At 45.7% G+C, this 23,143-nt stretch overlaps 1 protein-coding gene across 1 annotated transcript in view; it reads left to right on the forward strand.

The window, feature by feature from the left end:
• The first annotated feature begins 12,131 nt into the window (after positions 1 to 12,131).
• Positions 12,132 to 23,143, forward strand: part of SGSM1 (small G protein signaling modulator 1) — a 96,653-nt gene continuing 85,641 nt past the window's right edge. Inside the window, exon 1 of the mRNA XM_083583816.1 lies at positions 12,132 to 12,239. The gene's annotated coding sequence lies outside the window, so the exon portion shown is untranslated. The remainder of the gene's footprint in view (positions 12,240 to 23,143) is intronic.

The raw sequence follows: 23,143 nt of genomic DNA on the forward strand, positions 1-23,143 counted from the left end.
ACATTTGGACTAAAAGTAACAACCCGTGAGTAATACGGAAATTGGACTTAAAATTTCTTTTTTGGATCTGGCACGAGCGGGGAAGGCGCAAAGAGGAAGTCCGTCTCCCCGTCTTGTAAACATCTTAAAGCAAGGACTAGATAACTAAGGTTGAGAGAACACCTTCTTCTTGAGAGGATAAAAGTAATTAATTTCACGTTTTGGCAGTATAAGTGACTTTGCTGGAGGATAAGAGTTAATTTTGAGAGTGGAACCATCACCCCCCCCCAGGACCCGGGAGCGATCCGTGAGAGAGCCTGTTGAAGAGACATAGAAGATTTTGACAGCTGTCAAACTAGCTGTCAAAGCTGGGGAAAAAAGAGAACATTGTTTCTGTTGCCTCGGCTGGTTATATTTGTTACATTCAGGTAATAAATTGTTGAAAATAAAGAGAAAAAGTTATTTTGACTTTTGGATTGGAACTGGAAGGAATACTAAGTAACCAGAACTCCTCTAGAGGGGGTTCTGGGACATTACAAGAATGGCTGCAAGTGGAAAAATGCTGATTGAACTGGAAAAGACTTTTCTTCTCTTGGGAAAATTTCAAGAACAAAGCAATGTTTTGGCTACAAATGTTACAATATTGAATGAAACAGTAAATAAACTTGCTGAAACTGGAAGGGACTTGACTCAAGTCTTTGTAGCAGAACAAAAAGCTTTTGTAACTGAACTAAAAATTCTTGCAGCTGAACAAGAAAAGAAATCCGAGAAATTTGAGAAAGTGGGGAAAGAGAAACATGATAATTTAGAGGGAAAGGAAGGAGGAGCTATAAGGCCGCAGATGATTAAGGAGAGCCAGAGGCCTGCTAAGATGGATATAAAGGAGAAGAAGAATGAGATTATGAAAATCTGGTTTAAATGGAAGAATGAGGAATGGAGAGATCTTCTCATGTGGAGATCTGAAGACTTATGGATTACAAACCTGACTAAAGTGGAAGCTGGAGTTTCTGGGACATTTGGACTTAAAAGAAGTAAGAAACAAGATTTGGACCACAATTTTAAATATGGAGGTCTGGCTGGAAGAAACATGGACCTTATTGGGACAGAGCTTCTCCGAGATTTGGTGTTTAATATAAAGGATTACCAAAAAAACCGGCAGAGAGGAAATGAGAGAGACTTAAGAGCCTCGGATGTGAGGTCACCAGGCTGACAGCAGATAGACTGATGGACATCTGATGGAGTTTGAAACCGGGAAAGGCGGGGAGTGGGGATTTGGGTATCCAAAGGGTGTACAATTATACTTTGTTTTTATATATTTTGGTTTGTTACTTATATTAAAATGGGGAACTCGTGAAAGGGAATTGGGGTCGACCTTAGAAAAAGATATTAAGAATAAGTACTGATGCATAAAGACTGAGGTTTATGTTAAAATTGGTTAACCAAAAGGATTTAAATATAATAAGGTAAAATTTGGAGATAAGAACTTGCTGAACTAAAAATTGAATTGGAATACAAGAAGGGGAGGTGTGGGGAAGTCAAGGAAATATGTTATTGAAAGAAAGGAATGTAATTATATGTGTGGTTTTTTTTGGTTTTTTTCTTTGTTTTTTCTTTATTTTTTTAAAATTTCAATAAATATCTTTTTTTTAAAAAAGAAATATTTCCATTCCATCTGTAATTGCAATAACCCTGCAAGTAAGAAAGAGTGACTAGGTTTTCCTTTTTCCTCCTCCCAAATCCTTTTCCTTTTGTGATGTGCTTTCCTTCCTTCATTTGCTGTGGTCTGCGTCTTTGGCTCAGACCAGCCCCCTGATTCTGAGGGGCTCTTTGCTCCCACAGAAAGTGGGATGTTACACTGGAAGCTGGGGTTGTCATATTTCAAACAATGAAAATCCTGACAGAAAAGTTGTTTTTTTGAAAAATTTCAAAAATGCTGTTTTTGATCTACTTTTATGGAAAATCGGGGGGAAATGACACTGCCGACATGGGCTGCTGACTGTAGTATTCCATATATGTCCAGAAAATTCCTGAAGTATGGCAACTCTGCCGGAAGCGATACTCCAAGAGACTGATATCTGAGGGACAGCAGCAAAGATGTACTGCTGGCATATGTGGGAAGGCACCTGAGCCTGGAAGTAAGGAACACAGGAGGCATAATGAGGGCCAACCAGGGCAAGTCCACAAGGAGCCCTGGTGGGATGGAGACCAGCTCAGGCCCAGTCCCTACAAGGACTGGTTCTTGTTGTGCTCGGGGGTTCATGCTGTGAGCCCTGTATCCTGTGCTCAGGTTGCATCTATGTGCAAATAACTCAACATCTCCTAAAGACACCACAGTCTTGCCAATCGGAGAATGGCGTGCACACAGCATTATCTTCTGCTCAGCGGTGCTGGTCTCAGAAACTCAGCCAGGGAAGCGTAGTCTCTTTAGTTCCCTATCTGTTCTGTCAGTGTGATGTTCACATCTCCTGTCATCTTTGGCTCTAGGTTGTCAATCAAAGGAGCAAAGGAATTCACAAGGTGGAGGTGGAGAACTCGGAGCGAGAGACCAGGCCCTCATGAGCACTGAACCAGTCAGGCATGCTATTGTGGGCCACCTGCAGGCTGGGCTACAGCATCTTCTGCCTCCAGGCATATTGGCCTCAGGTCCCGTCCCCCCCCCAAGATCAGGTTAGCGAAAGGTCAACACTGGAAATTTAAAATCATGGCAAAGAGGATCAGGCTGAATGGCAGTGCTGAGTAAGTGGCACAAGCTGCAGAGAGGTATAGACAAATAGTCTGATCCATTCAGAGCTTCTCCTGCAGAAGCCCACTGGCAATGCTTGGAAACAGGAAGATAAGACTACCAGTGGCTACTACCAGCCATGGTGGGTAGGCTCCTGAATGCCAGTTGCTGGGAATCACAAGTGCAGAGAATGTTGTTGCACTGAGGTGCAGCTTCCCAGTGGGCCTCTGGGGACAAGCACAGTTGAACTCTGGAAATCACTCCCACAGGAGGCAGTGATCGCCCCCAGCTTGTTGTTGTTTAGTTGTTTAGTTGTGTCCGACCCTTCGTGACCCCCTGGACCAGAGCACGCCAGGCCCTCCTGTTTTCCACTGCGTCCCGCAGTTTGGTCAAACTCATGCTGGTAGCTTCGAGAACACTGTCCAACCATCTCGTCCTCTGTCGTCCCCTTCTCCTTGTGCTCTCAATCTTTCCCAGCATCAGGGTCTTTTCCACCAGCTTGGATGGCTTAAAAAGAGGATTAGAGAGAAGAGGGCTATTGGTGACTACTAGCCACAATGGCTATGCTCTGCCTCCACAGCTGGAGACAGCAGGTACTTCTGAATGCCAGTTGCTGGAAGCCACAGGAGGAGAGAGTTGCACTTGTGCTTGTATCCTGCTTGTGGGTCTCCCAGAGGCATCTGGTTGGCCACCAGGAGAACAAGATGTGGGACTAGATGGGCCATTGGCCTGATCCAGCAGGCACTTCATATTTTATTATGTTCTTAAAAGAATTTGCAGAACGTCTTCAGGCTGCAGAATTTGGATAGTATTTTTGAAGCCTAGACCAGGAGTTGGCCCTTCAGATGTTGGTGGAACCCCAACACCTGCAATCTCAAACTCTTGGTGGCTTGGGCAGATGGAAGTTTGGGTTCAACAAGATCTGTTGGGCCACAGGTCCTGCCCCAGCCAAATCAGCATTCTTTTCCCAACAGGCACCAGAGAGATGCCTCTTAGGAGCCCTTGAGCAGGCCATCCAGGCAGTGTGTCTTCTCCAGTTCCTTAATTTCCAGCATCTGGTCTCTGGAAGTAGACCTGCCTCTCAACATGGAGACCTCATAGCTCAACATTTGTTCTAAGAACATAAGCAAATGCTTTGCCAGATCAGACAAAATGTTTGTCTAGGTCTGCCTTCACACAGCACCTATCACATTTTCAGGGCATTTCCCGAACTGTTTATTTGTTTGTTGTTTTTCATACCCCACCTATCTGGCTGGGTTTACCCAGCCACTATGGGTGGCTTCCAACAAAATATTAAAATACAATAATTCATCAATTAAAAACTTCCCTGAACAGGGCTGCCTTCAGATGTCTTCTAAAAGTCAGATAGTTGTTTATTTCTTTGACATCTGGTGGGAGGGCATTCCACAGGGCGGGTGCCACATCCGAGAAGGCCCTCTGCCTGGTTCCCTGTAACATCACTTCTCGCAATGAGGGAACCGCCAGAAGACCCTCGGCGCTGGACCTCAGTGCCCAGGTTGAACAATGGGGGTGGAGACACTCCTTTAGGTATACAGGGCTGAGGCCATTTAGGGCTTTGCAGGTCTGTATTATAATCTGAGTTTTCATTCCACATAAAAGTCTCTTCCAAAGACGTAGTGAAATATAAGTTTAGTGCTTGCTTCTGTGTTATTTGCTTCCAGGAAAAAATCCATTTGCAAACAACACATTTGCTAAGAGTGCACTATATTCCACAACATTTCTAGCAGTGGCTTTTATGTCATGTGAAAGCTCAAATAAAGCACAGAAATTAACAGTTAGGGAAACATTGTGAACATGGAATAAACTGTCCTATGAATGCAGTCAGCAGGCTGTTGCAAAAGATAGTGACACCTACCTGCTTCTCTTGCCTGCTCCCCCTGGCTTCTGAAACGTAGAGGTAAATAAATTAAGATCCATTTATCTAGAAATGATCTAGTGAATCAGAGTTATTAAAAAAAATTCCATCAATTTGGAGCAGGATCCATTGGGAAATCAATAGGCTGTCAATGATTAAATTGCCTTCTGTGATATTCAAATTCTAAATTTGCATATGCACACATGCAATCTGAGCATATTTGCCCAAGGGCCTGCACCCTAGTTCTTTTTGTTACATAGCAACACCCCTGGTCACTGGACATGGAGGTTTTACATCGCTGTCAAACAGTTGTCATGGGCCACCCAAGCAAGGGTCACGTCCTAAGACAGTATGTGCTCAGGCTCAAGGTTGCCTCCCAGGCTGGTCCCTTGCAAGTCAGGAATCCCTGCATCACCTCCATTTGAACGGAAATTATTTGGAAACTGCTGGAGAGTTGCAATTTGGAAGGGTGAAGCTGTTCCCATCTCTTCCCATTGGCATTTCCATGTCAAGAATTTCAACATGCCACTAAATTCTCCTTTTTTCAGTATAGTGCCGATCCTTCAAGAGGGCAAGCGTGTGTGTTTCAGTGTTGCGCCTTCACCTGGTGAGCATTGGGTGGCAGTGGCAGACCATGGCAAAGTGGGGCTTTGTGGAAAATGTCAGTGAGACTGCAAAGGATTCTCCATTTTGCACGCCATTCAAGTTGAGGTAGAATTTTAAACTCCCTTAGCTTTCCTCTTTAAACAAAAGTGTTTTGATCCTGGAATCTCGGGCGTGTGTCTAGTTGTGCTGAGATGTGTATATTCAGAGCCACTTTCATCTTAGAACTTTATATGTCTCTGTGATGAGCCCTGGATTTCTATGCCGATTAAACAGGCTGAGCTCTAGTGAGCGTCAGATATGAAATGAATGCAGCTTTTGCCAGTCTGGTACTCTCTGGATGTCTTGGCCTGCAGGTCCCATTGATAGAGCCTGAATTAAGAAGCCCTTGGTTGGGATTTAAACCTTGGAGACAGCTATGTCTATCCATCTAGGCCAGTCATGCCTCTTTGTAGTGGCAGTGGCTCTCCAGAGTCTCAGACAGAGACCTTTCCCAGTGTTATGTACTGAGTTGAATAGGATCCAAACTGCAGCAGTCTGATTGGTCCTAGAACAATGCAGCAATATGATTGGTTGGCAGGAACCACCCAATCATGCTCCAGATAGAAGTGAATCCACAACCTGATTGGCTTACAGTAGAATTCCGGAATTAGCCAATCATGTGCAGCCCATTGTGTAAATAATGTATATAAAGCAGATACCTTGAGGGGACATTCATTCATTCCTCCTCACCACTATGAGCTGAATAAAGAGCATGAAATCACTTTGCAACTCTGAGTATATTTCACCCAGGCCTGCCCTCTGGCCTCTTCAATGGGAAATGTCAAGGACTGAACCTGGGACCTTCTGCCCTTGTTAGGAGACTGTGAAGGAGAAGGAACCAAAAGGCTGAAGGTGACTCATGTAAAGCTTTGGAAGAAGTTGACCCCCGGGAGGGGGCGAAGTCGTGGCCATGGTCAGGAGGACCCTTGCCTGGGCTGCTCCTCTGCCTTTAAGACCAGTTCAATATGCAGGCAAAGCTTTTCACTGCAGGCAGATGAGCACTAGAAGCCCCCAGATGATGTGTGTAGATCAAGCTACTGGTGAGAGGCATAGGAGCAGGGTTTAGCATGAAAGCTGGCCACCTCAGAAGCAGCATTTGGCGCTCCTCTCAGCTTCTTCTTCCCTGGAAAAGAGGCGTGGGACACGGAGAGAAACGACACGGAGCATGTTATTGAGCTGCCAGCCGGTGGTGAGGCCCAGCTCCCTTTTGGGCTCCTGCCCACAGTTCAGAAGTTGCTCTGTGAAGCTGACCTTGATGGGAAGTGACAGGCCGGTCTGAGCTGATGTTCATCTGCCTGCAAGGGGTGCAGGAAGATTGACAGGAGTGGAGATTTCAGTGTGGGGTGGGGAGAAACATCCAAAGCCTTGGTGGGCAAAGGGCAAGGAAGCCTTTATCTCCTTCATCCTGGGGCCTCTCCTGTACCTGGTGCTTTTCCAGCTACATGAGGAAGCGCAGGCAGGGCTCCCTCTGGGAGGAGGGCAGCTGCGAGTCAGGAGCCCCCCCCCCGGAGAGGGCAGGATGGCCCTTCCCCAAAAAGGACTAAAAAATGATCTCTAACTACCAGTGAGAGAGGAGGAGTCTTCCCATACTAGGACTGCTTATTGCATATTCATTACATATCCAAGCATGTGTTTCTTTATTCATTACATTTATATATTGGGGTGTTAGGGTAGAACATCTGGTAGGGGAAACAGCATGCTCCTTCTGGGGTAGTTTGTCCACCTTTGGTCCTCCCCGCCTGCCCACCCGCCGCCCACTGCCCTTCGGCTCTCACCTGTGGCTCCTAGAAGCTGTTAGCATGCCACAGCAGCCACAATCTTGGGAACAGCTTTGATTGGCCAGCTAAACCAGGGGAGGAGAGCCGATGGGTCTCAAATCCTTGGGAAGTTAGGGACTTCCCTGCATGCAAAGACAGGCTCTGGCAGATGGATCTGATGAGAGAGACCAAAAGTAGGTCCAACAGTCAGGAAGGTAGTTTCTGCCTTTGTTGTGGAGGGAAGTGAGGGGCAGATGGGGCTTGTCCACCTGGAAAGGGAGCCCATCTAGGAGAAGAAAAAGTCTGATCCTAAACCTCCTTTGCCTTGTGGGATATCTTCAGGAGCAGAAAGGACTAAGGAGGCAACCTTCCACAAATCCAGAGTGGAGTCCATAATTTTTCCCAATCATCCATTTGTATGTTGTGTCCTATATCTTGTACCCATTTAATTGTTACAGATTTGACCTCTTCATCTTTAGTCTCCCATTCTAATAATAAATTACACATTTTCTTTAAGAGTTTATTATTATCATCTACAATTTCTCTTTGAAATCTAGATATGATATATCCAAATCCTTTCTTACTATCTTCTTTAAAAACCTCATTTAATTGACGATGCTGCAGCCAATCATGAATGTGTTCTCTTATCTCATCATAATCCTTAAGTTTTAATTTCCCTTCTCTTTCTATCTGCAAATCTCTATATGTTGGCCATTTCCCTTCCATATTTATCTTTTTAATTGAAATTGCTTCTGTTGGGGCGACCCACCACAGAGTTTTTTGTTCTAATAAATCTTGATATTTCCCCCATACTTTTATCAATGATTTCCTGATTATATGATTATGAAAAGCTTTATGTACTTTTGCTTTATTATACCATAAGTACACATGCCAACCAAATCTATTATCATGTCCTTCCAGATCCAGTAAATCAGTATTTTCTAATTTAATCCAATCCCGGATCCAAGTAGCACAGCTCACTTCATAATAAAGTTTGAAATCTGGAAGGGAGAAACCTCCTCTATCTTTAGTATCTGTTAATATTTTATGTTTTATCCTTGGTTTCTTCCCTTTCCAGATAAATTTAGAAATATCTTTTTGCCATTTCTTGAAGCAGACTGTGTTGCTTATTACATTTTCATAATTGATATCATAATATCGTAATTGATATTTCTGGTTGTTAGCCAAATTCCTAAATATTTAACCTTTTTATGGGTTTCTATTTCTATAGTTTGAGATAATTCCTTTTTATCTGCTTCTGTTAGATTTTTAACTAATAACTTGGTCTTACTTTTGTTTAATGTAAATCCTGCTACTTGCCCAAACTCTTGAATTCTTTCTAACACTGTCAGAAGAGTGTTTTTGGGATCTTCAACTGTAATTACCAGATCGTCTGCATAGGCTTTCAATTTATATGACTTTTCCCCTACTTTAATTCCTTTAATGTTTTCATCTGCCCTTATGTTTCTCGCCAGGACTTCCAGGACTAAAATAAATAATAAAAGTGATAGCAGACATCCTTGTCTTGTTCCTTTTTGTATTTTACATTTTTCTGTTACCACCTGATTGACAATTAATTTCGCTTTTTGATCTGAATACAGTGGTACCTCGGGTTAAGTACTTAATTCGTTCCGGAGGTCCGTACTTAACCTGAAACTGTTCTTAACCTGAAGCACCACTTTAGCTAATGGGGCCTCCTGCTGCTGCCGCGCCGCCGGAGCACAATTTCTGTTCTCATCCTGAAGCAAAGTTCTTAACCTGAAGCACTATTTCTGGGTTAGCAGAGTCTGTAACCTGAAGCGTATGTAACCTGAGGTACCACTGTATATAGCTTGGATTCCTTTTCTAAAATTTTCTCTGAAATTCATTTCTTTAAGTACTCTTTTTCATAAATTCCCAAGAGACATTGTCAAATGCTTTTTCAGTGTCACAGGTATCACACTTCTGCAGGTATGCACACAAAAGCTCATACCAATAACAAACTTAGTTGGTCTCTAACGTGTTATAAACATCAATGCTGCTTGTTTTTATTTCTCATTTCCAGGTATTCTATAATATCTATAATATTTCTTATATTATCCTTAATTTGTCTACCTGGAAGAAATCCTGCCTGATCATGGTGTATGTACTCTTCCAATACTGTTTTCATTCTATTGGCCATTATGTTAGCAAACAATTTATAATCATTATTTAATAATGAAATCGGTCTATAATTTTTTTATGGAAGCCACATCAGTATCTTGTTTTGGAATTAATGTTATATATGCCTTCAGAAGTGACACCAAAGAAGGATGTTCTTCTTATTATAGGGGATTGGAATGCTAAAGTAGGGAATCAAGAGATAAAAGGAACAACTGGCAAGTTTGGCCTTGGAGATCAAAACGAAGCAGGGCAAAGGCTAATAGAGTTCTGTCAAGAGAACAAGCTGGTCATCACAAACACGCTTTCCCAACAACACAAGAGACGACTCTACACATGGACATCACCAGATGGGCAGCATCGAAATCAGATTGATTATATTCTCTGCAGCCAAAGATGGAGAAGCTCTATACAGTCAGCAAAAACAAGACCTGGAGCTGACTGTGGCTCAGATCATCAGCTTCTTATAGCAAAATTCCAGCTTAAACTGAAGAAAGTAGGAAAAACCACTGGGCCGGTAAGATATGATCTAAACCAAATCTCTTATGAATACACAGTGGAAGTGAGGAACAGGTTTAAGGATTTAGATTTGCTGGACAGAGTGCCTGAAGAACTATGGGTGGAGGCTCGCAACATTATACAGGAGGCAGCAACTAAAACCATCCCAATAAAAAGGAAATGCAAGAAAGCAAAGTGGCTGTCCAACGAGGCCTTACAAATAGCGGAGGAGAGAAGGCAAGCAAAATGCAAGGGAGCTAGTGAAAGATACAGGAAATTTAATGCAGATTTCCAAAGAATAGCAAGGAGAGACAAGAAGGCCTTCTTAAACAAGCAATGCAAAGAAATAGAGGAAAACAACAGAATGGGAAGAACCAGAGATCTGTTCAAGAAAATCGGAAATATGAAAGGAACATTTCGTACAAAGATTACCATAATAAAGGACAAAAGTGGTAAGGACCTAACAGAAGCAGAAGACATCAAGAAGAGGTGGCAAGAACACACAGAGGAATTATACCAGAAAGATATGGATGTCTCGCACACCCCAGGTAGTGTTGTTGCTGACCTTGAGCCAGACATCCTGGAGAGTGAAGTCAAATGGGCCTTAGAAAGCACTGCAAATAACAAGGTCAGTGGAAGTGATGGTATTCCAGCTGAACTATTTAAAATTTTAAAAGATGATGCTGTTAAGGTGCTACACTCAATATGCCAGCAAGTTTGGAAAACTCAGCAGTGGCCAGAGGATTGGAGAAGATCAGTCTACATCCCAATCCCAAAGAAGAGCAGTGCCAAAGAATGCTGCAACTACCGCACAATTGCACTCATTTCACATGCTAGCAAGGTTATGCTTAAAATTCTACAAGGAAGGCTCAAGCAGTATGTGAACCGAGAACTCCCAGAAGTGCAACTGGATTTTGAAGAGGCAGAGGAGCCAGAGACCAAATTGCAAACATGCGCTGGATTATGGAGAAAGCTAGAGAGCTCCAGAAAGACATCTACTTCTGCTTCATTGACTATGCAAAAGCCTTTGACTGCGTCAACCACAGCAAACTATGGCAAGTTCTTAAAGAAATGGGAGTGCCTGATCACCTCATCTGTCTCCTGAGAAATCTCTATGTGGGACAAGAAGCTACAGTTAGAACTGGATATGGAACAACTGATTGGTTCAAAATTGGGAAAGGAGTACGATAAGGCTGTATATTGTATCCCTGCTTATTTAACTTATATGCAGAATTCATCATACGAAAGGCTGGGCTGGATGAATCCCTAGCCGGAATTAAGATTGCCGGAAGAAATATCAACAACCTCAGATATGCAGATGAGACAACCTTGATGGCAGAAAGTGAGGAGGAATTAAAGAACCTTTTATTGAGGGTGAAAGAGGAGAGCGCAAAATATGGTCTGAAGCTCAACATCAAAAAAACAAAGATCATGGCCACTGGTCCCATCACCTCCTGGCAAATAGAAGGAGAAGAAATGGAGGCAGTGAGAGATTTTACTTTCTTGGGCTCCATGATCATTGCAGAAGGTGACAGCAGTCAGGAAATTAAAAGACGCCTGCTTCTTGGGAGAAAAGCAACGACAAACCTAGACAGCATCTTAAAAAGTAGAGACATCACCTTGCCAACAAAGGTCCATATAGTTAAAGCTATGGTTTTCCCAGTAGTGATGTATGGAAGTGAGAGCTGGACCATAAAGAAGGCTGATGGCCGAAGAATTGATGCTTTTGAATTCTGGTGCTGGAGGAGACTCTTCAGAGTCCCATGGACAGCAAGAAGAACAAACGTATCCATTCTGAAGGAAATCAGCCCTGAGTGCTCACTGGAAGGACAGATCCTGAAGCTGAGGCTCCAATACTTTGGCCACCTCATGAGAAGAGAAGACTCCCTGGAAAAGACCCTGATGCTGGGAAAGATGGAGGGCGCAAGGAGAAGGGGACGACAGAGGACGAGATGGTTGGACAGTGTTCTCGAAGCTACCAGCATGAGTCTGACCAAACTGCGGGAGGCAGTGGGAGACAGGAGGGCCTGGCGTGCTCTGGTCCAGGGGGTCACGAAGAGGCGGACACGACTAAACGACTAAACAACAACAACAACAATGCCTCTTTCCAAGTCGCTGGGACTTTCCCTAATATTAAAATTTCATTCATTATATCCTGTAGGTAAATGTTTTAGCAATTGATTATTGAATTTCATATCATTTCGCGTTTCCTGGCTGGGGTGGAGGCGCCAGCGGAGCCCCTCCCCTTCGCGGTGCCAAGCGGCTAGTCCGCTGGAAGGCGGCCGGCGGAGGCCGTAGGCGGAGGCGGCTGGGGAGCTGAGAGGGGCGGCGCGTCGGGCTCGCCCAGCCCCGCGCAGCGCAGCGCAGCCACCCGCCCTCGGCGGCCAGCGGCTCTCTGCGCTCGGGCAGAAGGAGGAAGCGCACGATGGCGGCGGCGGCGGCGGCGACCTCCTCCTCGTCTCCGGCCGGGGGCCGGCGGGGGGCGGGCGCGGCGGGGGGCGGCAGCCGGGGGGCGGCGGGGGGCTCGGCGGCCGCCCTCCGCGCCTTGACGCCCTCGTCGCTGCTGCTGCTGCCCGCCGAGGCCGAGACGCGGCAGCGCCTCCTGCGCAGCGCCAAGAAGGAGGTGGGTGCGCGCTGCGGGGGGGGGGCGCCACGGGGGGGGGCGGGCTCGTTCGGTAGCTTTGCATTTGCGCGCTGGGGAGGTGTTGGGGCTTTTGGGGGTGCGACTTAAGAGTCTCCTGCCTTTGGCTCCATGCGCTTGACTCATCCTATTCAAGGCGGGGGGCGGGGGAGAGTAAAGCACCGTTTCCCATGTCCCACCTTTTTGGGGGCTTTAGACTGAGCGAGGAGATTTCCTCCCTCCTCTCAGAAAGAAGAGATCTGAGCAGCTGCAAATGAACATTGGGGGGGGGGTTGTTACCCCAAACAGCAGATCAGTTTGTTTAAAAAAGGAAAGCGAGGCAATGCAGGAAGGGATGCAAAACTCTCCATATTTGGGGGGGGGCATGTCACTCCTTCCCCATTTTTTCCTGCATGTGCAGGGTTACCCTGTCATAGTGGTCCTTGCAGTCTTCACATGCTCAGAGACCTTGCTCCTGTCTCCCATGCTCCCCTTATTTGGGGCAGGCCATGGCAGCAAGGTCACCATGGAGGCGCACAGATGAGAGGTGGCGTGGAGAGGTGACCAGTTGTTGGGCATCGCAGGTGGTGCTGGGGCCCGTGGGGGGCTTCCCGCAGGTATCTGGCTGGCCACTGTGAGAGTCGGGTGCTGGACATCTCTTCCTGATCCAACAGGACTTAAGTTTAAGACGACACTAGTCCCTGGGGCAAGATGAGATAGTAGAGCTAAAGGGAGTCTCTGAGGACACACAGAGTGGCTTTCCCCCATCTGGGGACAACCCTTCCTCTCTAGTCTGGAACATGTCCTGGGGAAGATGGGCATTGCTTGCCCTCTGGACAGCTTATTTATTATCTTTGTTGCCTTCAGCGTTATTGGAACACGAAGAATTTCTCAAGGTCTCTGGCAGCATGACATCTGGACCTGTCTGCCTAGCTGATGAACATTCCTAAGGGTTCAAGACCCTTTCATCCTCCCCCTCATCCCTCCCCCAAGGATCAGAACTGAGATGGCTCTGATTTTGATTCCCCCCCCCCTCCAATCTTTCCCATGTGGTGCTAAAAGAGTTGCTGCTTATGTAAGTCTAGTTCTGGATTGTGCAGAGCCCACAGCCTGGGAGGTGTCTGTGGCTGGTACTGGGCTACCCCTTTGCAGCTCCCTCTCACTGCACATTCACTTGTGCTGCTCTTGGGAGGGGAGCTGCAGGCTGGCTGGCGTGACCCCATGGGGAAGTTTGGCTCCGTTGCTCCCATTAATTGAATTCTGGCATCATCTGTTGCTGCGTCCTGACAGACCCATCAAGGGCAAGATGAACAAGAAGAGGTCACTGCATTCGTTTGCCAAGGCCTGATGCTTCTCCACTTCAAAGCCTCTCCTCTTTTGTCACGGACTGGAGCAAAGCTCTTGCTGGGGGCTAGAGAGACCAGGGGCTCCCGCTGCCTCTCATCGGAATCCAGAGAGCCCACTGGTCCATCGAGCTCAGGACGGTCCATGCCAGGGATGGGGAACCTCTGCATGAGGTCTCCCTGGCCAACCCTCTTTGCAGGCTGTGCCCCTCACCAGCCCGGCTCCATGCCCACCATCCTTTGGCCCGATTGGGATGTGTCCCCTTTAACTGGGAGCCTGGATGGAGAAGTGCATGTAGGGAAACCTCTGTGCAGATCCACACGAGGCACATTTTAAAAAGTGACTTCCCCCAAAGAATTCTGGGACCTGTAGTTTGTTAAGAGTACTGGGAATTGTAGCTCTGGTGGGGAGACACAGCACTTTCCAGGATACTTTGCAAGGAAGTCATGTGCTTTAAATATATACTGTGGATTTGCCCTTAGATTTTGGCATGGCTGGGATGAAACCTCCTGTGCAAAGGTGAGGCCCACGTCAACTACTAGGCCCATTTTTCTTTCTGGCTTCTGCTCAACATGGTGGTCTCCCATGGGGCAGGGTGGTCTTTGGGACTGCTCCACCCTTTCCAGCTGACACAAGGAGCAGCTGCTCTCCAGGCTCTGAGGCAGGGATTGAACCTGGGACCTTTTGCTTGTGAGGCAGGCACTCTGTCCCTGAGCCACAATGCTGCCTGCTCCTCCTACAGCCTCCCTTCCAGCCATGTACCAAGCCATAGGTGCTGTGCGCCTCTTCTTGTGAGCCTGGGAGAGCTGGAGTCTGTATAGGGCTTTTAATCAGCAAGCCACCGTGATGATGGTTATGTAAGTGCCAGAGATGAGTTTCATTCAGGCTGCCTCACAGGGAGGGACCAGGATGTGAAAGGCAAACTGGGCTGGGATGTGAACTGTGGCACATGGGGAATGTGTCACAAACCTTGGATGGTGATGTTCTCCAGGCCGGACTGCCTTGTATCTCCTGTGTTGGGGTGCAGGTTGTGCAAGAAATAAGAAATATGAGCACGTGTCCTCATTGGCCTGGGAGTTTTATTTCTGTTTGCAGTTGTGAGCTGGCAATTCCTCTGTTAGTCAAATAAATTGTGCTTCTCTGCTTGCATGTAATTTGCAATAGAGAGAGAGAGAGAGAGAGCATGCCTGCCCACTTTATGATCTCTGGGATGAAGGAGTTGGGTTGCCCGAAAACACGTTCCTCCTCCTTCTCTGAGCTCCTCTCAAGGAATCTGGTGGTGGTGGGGCTAATATGAAAGTGTCCCCACTGTAAATGTAAAACACTAGCAAGCCACTTTAAACTATCATAGCCTTTCCCCCAAAGAATCCTGGGAACTGTAGTTTGTTGTTTGGTGCTGTGAGGCCCTAACAGAACTATTTGTCTCACAAAACTTCAATTCTCAGTGTGGTTTAATGGTCAGTCCCTCTTCTCAGGGAACTGTAGCTCTGTGAGGGGGATAGGGGGTCTCCCAACAATGCTCCCCACCCTTAACACTACAATTCCCAGGATTCTTTGGGGAAAGCCATGGCTGCTTAAAGTGGTGCGATACCACTTTACATCTAGAGTGCAGATGGGGCCCATCGTCTTGTGAGATAGTTTTATAGTGACAAGTGCTGGGGAAATGATGCTTTGCCAAAAAGCATCACATTCACATTCACACGCACATTCACACACACACACACACACACACACACACACACAAATTGTGTCCCAAAGGTGAAACACACTGAAAAAACACAGCCATGGTTTGCGTGAAGAGGGGTGCGAAGCAAGCAAAAAATTATGTCAGCATCTTTTTCTCTTTCTGGCTGACTCTAAATGCTCTCAAGGAATAGCAAGGGAACCAGTTCATGCAGTCCCAATTTATGTATTGATGGTGAGAAAGCAGAATGAAGTTCTTCTGGTTGCCTTGGCAACCCCACCAATATTGGAGGGGTGGTGGTTACTTAACACCAGGGGGGGCGCAGTGGCAGCGAGGGTAGCATCCTGCTGACCCAGAAAGCATCCTCCTCAGCTGTGTGTCTTCCCTTTGATTTTTAAATGGGGCTCCCAGGGCACAAGGTGGAGGTTGTCTCCAGCACCTTTTAATTGCCTGATCTGCCGGCAATGTTTTTATTCCTTAGTGCTGAACACTCTTAAGGTCTATTCTTGGATAGCTTTTTCTGGAGAGTTATTGATTGTGTGGCGTCGGTGGTTGTTCTCAGTGAGAGCCGTTTCCTCATGGACATCCAATGAACTGAACGTTGGAGGATTCAGGACAGAAAGGCCTTCCTTTTTTTAAAAAATGAATATTTATTAGATTTTCCAATTTTATATAAACACAAAAAGAAAAAGAAAAAGAAAAATATTAAAAACAATTCAGTTTCAATAACAGTTTTTCAATCACATGTTTCTTTGACTTCCTCATACCTCCCCTTCTTGTTCTCTAGTTCACCTTATTAATTCAGCAAATCCTAATCTCTTAACATTCCTTTTAAAATAAAACCTTATTTTCCATTCAACTTTTTTAAATTTAATAACAAAAACAATTATAATCCCCATTATCTTTATCATAACAGCTAGAGACCACCAAAGTTCAAACCAACATCTTTTCAGAGTTCATTAATTTTATAGTATTTCTGTAGATATTCCTTAAATTTCTTCCAATCTTCTTCTGCTGACTTTTCTCCCTGGTCGCGGATTCTGCCGGTCATTTCTGCCAGCCCCATACAGTCAATCAACTTCATCTGCCATTCTTCCACAGTGGGTAGATCTTGAGTCTTCCAGTGCTTTGCTATGAGTACTCTTGCTGCCATTGTAGCATACATAAAAAACGTTCTGTCCTTCTTTGGCACCAAATGGCCGACTATACCCAAGAGAAAAGCCTCTGGTTTTTTCAGAAAAGTATACTTAAATATCTTTTTCATTTCATTATAAATCATTTCCCAGAAGGCCTTAATCTTTGGGCACGTCCACCAAAGGTGAAAGAATGTACCTTCAACCTCCTTACATTTCCAGCATTTATTATCGGGCAAGTGATATATTTTTGCGAGCTTGACTGGGGTCATGTACCACCTGTATATCATTTTCATAATATTCTCTCTTAAGGCATTACATGCCGTGAATTTCATACCTGTGGTCCATAACTGTTCCCAATCAGCAAACATAATGTTATGTCCAAGATCTTGTGCCCATTTAATCATAGCAGATTTAACCGTTTCATCCTGAGTATTCCATTTCAACAGCAAGTTATACATTCTTGATAGTATCTTAGTTTTGGGGTCTAGCACTTCTGTTTCTAATTTAGATTTTTCCACCTGGAAGCCAATTTTCCTGTCCAAATTGTATGCCTCCCTTATCTGAAAATAATGTAGCCAGTCTCGGACTTTGTTTTTTAATTTCTCAAAACTCTGCAATTTCAGTCTATCTCCTTCTTGCTCCAAAATTTCCCAATATTTTGGCCAACTGGCCTCCATATTGAGTTTTTTCTGAGCTTTCGCTTCCATTGGTGACAACCACCTTGGGGTTTTGTTTTCCAGTAAATCCTTATATCTAGTCCAAACATTAAACAAAGATCTCCTAACAATGTGATTTTTAAACGCTTTGTGAGCTTTAACCTTGTCATACCACAAATATGCATGCCATCCAAAGACATTGTTAAAACCTTCTAAGTCCAAAATGTCTGTGTTTTCAAGAAGCAGCCAGTCTTTCAACCAGCAGAATGCTGCTGACTCATAATACAGTCTAAAGTCTGGCAGGGCGAAGCCACCCCTTTCTTTTGCATCAGTTAAAATCTTATATTTTATCCTAGGCTTCTTGCCCTGCCAGACAAATTTAGAAATATCTTTCTGCCACTTCTTAAAACATTCCATCTTGTCCACAATTTGTAATGTTTGAAACAAAAACAACATTTTAGGCAATACATTCATCTTTATAGCTGCTATTCGACCCATCAAGGAAAGCTTCAAATTTGACCATATTTCGAGATCTTTTTTCACTTCTGACCAGCATTTCTCATAATTGTTTTTAAATAAGTTCCCATTTTTAGATGTCATGTTAATCCCCAGATATTTCACCTTCCTCACCACAGACAGACCTGTTTCATTCTGAAATTTCTCTTTTTCAAACAATGTCATATTTTTCTCTAAAACCTTAGTTTTGGTCTTGTTCAATTTAAATCCTGCCACCTGACCGAATTCTTGGATTAATTCTAAAACTCTTTTAGTACTAGATTCTGGCTCCTGTAACGCAGGACAGAAAGGCCTTCCTTGTGCAGTGCATAGTGGAACTCGCTCCCACCAGAGGCAGTGATGGCCCCCAACTAGGAGGGCCTTAAAAGAGGATCGGCCACATGGGCTGTCCTCTGCCTCCACAGTCTGAATGCCAGTTGCTGGAAGCCTTGTGCTCAGATCCCACAGGCCCCTGGCTGCCCACGGTGAGAACAGGAGGCTGGACGGCATGGATCCCACAGCCAAGCACTTCCTATGTTCTGCCTCCACTGGTGGAGCCAGGATACCTCTGAAGACCACTTACTGGGAATTGCAATTGGGGAGAGTCCTAATGGTGGGCTTCCCATGGGGGCCTCTGGGTGGCTGGACTACAGGGGCCCCCATTTGGCTTGATCCCACACCCAGTCTTCTTACCCTCTCCCTCTCCTGTTAAAGAAGCATGTATACCCCTGAATGCCCCTTGCAGGGAACTGCAAGTGGGAGAGTGCTGGTGTGCCCTGGCCTTGCTTGTGGGCCTCTGGGTGGCTGCTGTGAGAACAGGATGCTGGACTATGTGGGCCATTGACTCTTCTGAGGTTCTCTGCCACCTCCTCACTTAATTTTTGTAAAAGCAGAGCCCCCTCCCGCAACCTGGTGCCTCCGCATGGGGCTGGGTTACGACTCCTACCTTCCCACCACCCAGCGACACAAGTTGGGGCGTTACAACTTGTGGGGGCGTTCCAAGCCATTTCCTCTGTTGGATGGTCAACAGAACACAGAACTGTTGGTGAAGCTGATGCGAATCTACATCTCTTCTGATTAGGAGAATTGCAGTATCTTATTCTGTAAATAGGTTAGAAATTGTTTGACCAACTAAAAACTTCCATTGGAAGGCAGGTTGAGAAAACACACTTATATATAATATGAGTTGCTCTTTTTTAAAAAAAATGTAGAGGGCAAACATGTCTGTGAGAAGGGAGCCAATGTGGTGCAAGGTTAGAGTGTGGGACTGGCGCCTGGGATTCATAGCCCAGCTTGGACATGAAGCGCACTGGGCCTGTCACTGCTTTTCTCAGCCTTACCTGCCTCGCAGGGTTGTTGTGAAGACAAAAGAGGGAGAAAGTTGCGTATGCCACTTTGAGCTTTTTAAAGAAGGCTGTGAGGTGTGGAGGCTGCTCCTTGCAAGGCCCTTTCCACCTGGCCTAGGGGGCAGGGCCAGACTCCCCCAGCCCTACTGTGCTAAGTATGCATTCTGTAGTTGACCTCCTTTGTAATGCTTTATTTTGAAATCTTTAAGATAATATTTTAGTTTTCTGTTATGTTGCTTTGACTGTATACTCTATATTTGACTTTCTTCAGATCGCTTTAATTATGTTTTATTGATTTAATATGTTGTAAACTGCTTTGAGATTTTTCTTAAAAATATAAAGCGGTATAGAAATTAATAAAATAAATGAATAAAATAAATATTCAGTTAAATAAATAAACAAAAATAAGTAAAAATATGTGAGAGTTGGGAGAATGTATCTTTTAAGATGATGGTATCTATACCTGATACAAGATACATGAACCATCCTTTAAGAGCCGGAGTTATTTTATTTTTGCTCATATGTGGGTTTGGGACCAAACTAGCCATGGGCGCAATTAACAATTGTGTGTTTCATTTTATTTTAAAGTCAGTTGCTGGTGCCCCCCCCTGAAATACCTGGGAGGGGGGAGCTTTCTGCTGTGAGTTGGCTGAGGAAGAGCCTCCGGGGCCATTTCCTTTCTCTTTGAAGGTCATAGCCTCTGCTTTCTCCTGCTCAAGGTGCTTTTTGTGCCCCCCCCCAAGAGCTCCCTTCCTCTGCCTCTGCTGCTTTGAAAATGTTCCAGGGAAAGATCCATGCCCCCCCCCCCGCCTCTTTGGAGCTGACTCTCCTGCTCCTCTCCCAGCTTTGCCAGCTCATCCTCCAGCATTGATTGCTTCAGTTTGTTTCCGTGGCAACAGCTGCTGCCATGATTTTAAAATCTTCAGTGGCTTTGGGGAGTGAAGCAGTTAGAAGGGGATGGAATTTGGAAATGTGCGTCAGCTCAGCATCACCTTTCTTTCTTTCTCTTTGTAGCATCATATGATCTGAAAGGGCTTCCTGGGGGTACATTTTACAGCTCCCCACTGATTATGGCAGAAACAGGTGGCACCCCTGTTGTTGTGCACACTACGTTTTCCAAGGGTGCAAAAGCATAGGGACATGGGGGGAGGGCTGCCTTATCTGCTCTTGGTCCATGTATCTCAGTATTGTCTACACTGACTGGCAGCAGCTCTCCAGGGTTTCAAACAGGGTGACGCTGCCAGGGATTGAACCAGGGACCTTTTGAATGCCAAGCAGGTATTCTGCCACTTTAAAGAAGAGCAGACCTGGAACCAGCTAGGCATTCCTGCATTGCAGGGGGTTGGACTAGATGACCTGTGGGGGTCCCTTTCAACTCCACAATTCTATGATTCTGTTCAACTATTTGTATACGGGTCTGCAGAAAAGCATTTTGGCAGGAGGAGGGTTACCAGCAATAAAGGCAGAAATAAGAGTTTTTGCACCTGGTTGGTATGAAGAAACCTTACATGGCTGTAGGAACTTGTATGCTTTAGCGGGGAAATGGATTTAGCTTTCAAGATGCACACTACCTTCCAGGTCTCTGCTTGCCTTCCCCCACCTCCGTCTCAACAGAAACAGTGCAATTCTCCAGTTCTTTCCTTGTTGGGAAATGTAGCTCTACAGAAGGCTCCCTTGTGGCATTTCCTTTGGTTCTGGGAAGTGTGGAGCCCAAACTGAATTCTGCATATGGTGAAGGTGGGAAAGGCTGCACATGGCTCTACAGGTGTGTTGCAACCCTGGTGCTTAGGAGCGGTACCTGGGTGCAATGTGTGTGTGATCCGAGAAACATTTTGATCCCTACCTTCTTAAGATTGAAGGCTAACCCCAGGCACCTAAAGTCATTGTCCCACTTTGCACCCTCAGGTATCTGTTGAAAATCAGTTCTTGCCATGATTGTTTTTTGTCTCCCTAAATGAAACTTTGTGTGTGTGCAGGGGGTGGAGAGAGAACAGTTGTGCTTCTTCCATCCGTATCAGACTTCTCAGCTATGTTATCATCTGTATAACCCAAAGCAAACAGTCATTGAACGCACAGGAATAATGCAAGCAGTGTGTTTTTCTTCTTCATTATTAGGATGCTGCTTTATCTGCAGGATAGCTTTTTCCACTTGTCCCTGCGGGATATTGGAATTACAGGCTGGTGACAGCAGGTGGACAAATTGGAGGGGGGGTACAGGGTGGGAGGGAGTTGTGTTTTGTTAAGACGATAGTCAATGTGCAAACCAAAAGGCTCTCCTGGTTTACACCTGTGCAAATTCATAGAATCATAGAATCATAGAGTTGGAAGAGACCACAAGGGCCATCGAGTCCAACCCCCTGCCAAGCAGGAAACACCATCAGAGCACTCCTGACATATGGTTGTCAAGCCTCTGCTTAAAGACCTCCAAAGAAGGAGACTCCACCACACTCCTTGGCAGCAAATTCCACTGTCGAACAGCTCTTACTGTCAGGAAGTTCTTCCTAATGTTTAGGTGGAATCTTCTTTCTTGTAGTTTGGATCCATTGCTCCGTGTCCGCTTCTCTGGAGCAGCAGAAAACAACCTTTCTCCCTCCTCTATGTGACATCCTTTTATATATTTGAACATGGCTATCATATCACCCCTTAACCTCCTCTTCTCCAGGCTAAACATGCCCAGCTCCCTTAGCCGTTCCTCAGAAGGCATCGTTTCCAGGCCTTTGACCATTTTGGTTGCCCTCCTCTGGACACGTTCCAGTTTGTCAGTGTCCTTCTTGGACTGTGGTGCCCAGAACTGGACACAGTACTCCAGGTGAGGTCTGACCAGAGCAGAATACAGTGGCACTATTACTTCCCTTGATCTAGATGCTATACTCCTGTTGATGCAGCCCAGAATTGCATTGGCTTTTTTAGCTGCCGCGTCACACTGTTGGCTCATGTCAAGTTTGTGGTCAACCAAGACTCCTAGATCCTTTTCACATGTACTGCTCTCAAGCCAGGTGTCACCCGTCTTGTATTTGTGCCTCTCATTTTTTTTGCCCAAGTGCAATACTCCTGGTTTACACCTGTGCAAATTCAAAATGAGAGAACAAGTTTTTCAGTGCTGACATGGCCAAGGTCAGGCCAGCCTTCCCTGGTTTACTTTTAATGTGGATGGGTACTGGCACTGCTGTCTAAAAACTTCTCTCTGAGCCTTGATTTGCAAAGCAGTGAGGAGGCAGTTTGACTGCTGGGGAAAATGTGTGTTGTTGGAGCCTTATGAGTTGAGTGTAGCAAGCTGCCTTGGACTCTACTAAAAACATCAGAAGCGCCTGCTGGATCAGGCCCATGGGAGGCCACTGAGTTCAGCATCCTGCTCTCACAGTGGCTGACCAGATGCCCATTATGGGAAACCTACAAGCGGGACCCAAGCACTCCAGCGCTCTCCCCTCCTACAACTCTCCCTTCCAGCAACTGGTATTCAGCAGCATTTCTGTCTCCAACCGCAGAACTAGAGCAAAGGCAGCAGAGCCACCGTGGCCACTGATGGCGTCTCCTCCATGAAAAGAGCCTTAATGCAGGGCTGGGTGGAGATGCCCAGGTCAGTGCCCTTTGGAGGATGTCATCCCGGTCTCTCCCTTGAAGGTGTGGTCAGCTGTGGAGGTGTGTGCACACCTGCGTGTGAAAGTGTGCTGGGTGACACGCACTGCTGGCAGGCATGCCCCTTGCAAGGCAGGCCAAGCGCAATGCCAGCCTGGGGCTGAAAAGGGTTCCTTGCCTGCTGTAAAAGAAAAGTGAAGTGGGATAAAAAGGGGAGTTCTCCCCACAGGCTTGTATTTATTTCATTTATAAATGGCTGCCCTTGAGGCATCCCAAAGCAATTTAGAATGTAAGAACATTTATAAATCAGTTACATACAGTATATAAAAACAGATAAAACAATGGAATATTGAGGGGGGTGCTGTTCAAGGTATAAAGTTCATAACAACTTGGGAGCAGTTCACCTGCCAGATGGCCTTACCCCATAGATGCCCTCATGGCTGCTTCAGTGTGGCAGCACCCACACTCCGGAAGTCCCTGCCTCTTGACACCCCCCCACACTCTTTTTGCTCCCACTGAAAACATTTTCATTTACGCAAGCCAGTCTGGATATGTAGAACGTTGACAGTGCACTTTTGTTGATTGCTGATCTTATCTTTTGAATGTTTCGAAGAGTTGTTTTTACAGTTTTTTCTGATAATTTTATTGCTTCCTTCTCTCTGAGCATTTA

Source organism: Podarcis filfolensis (assembly GCF_964270895.1).
Source record: "Podarcis filfolensis genome assembly, chromosome: 13".
Lineage (NCBI taxonomy): Eukaryota > Metazoa > Chordata > Lepidosauria > Squamata > Lacertidae > Podarcis > Podarcis filfolensis.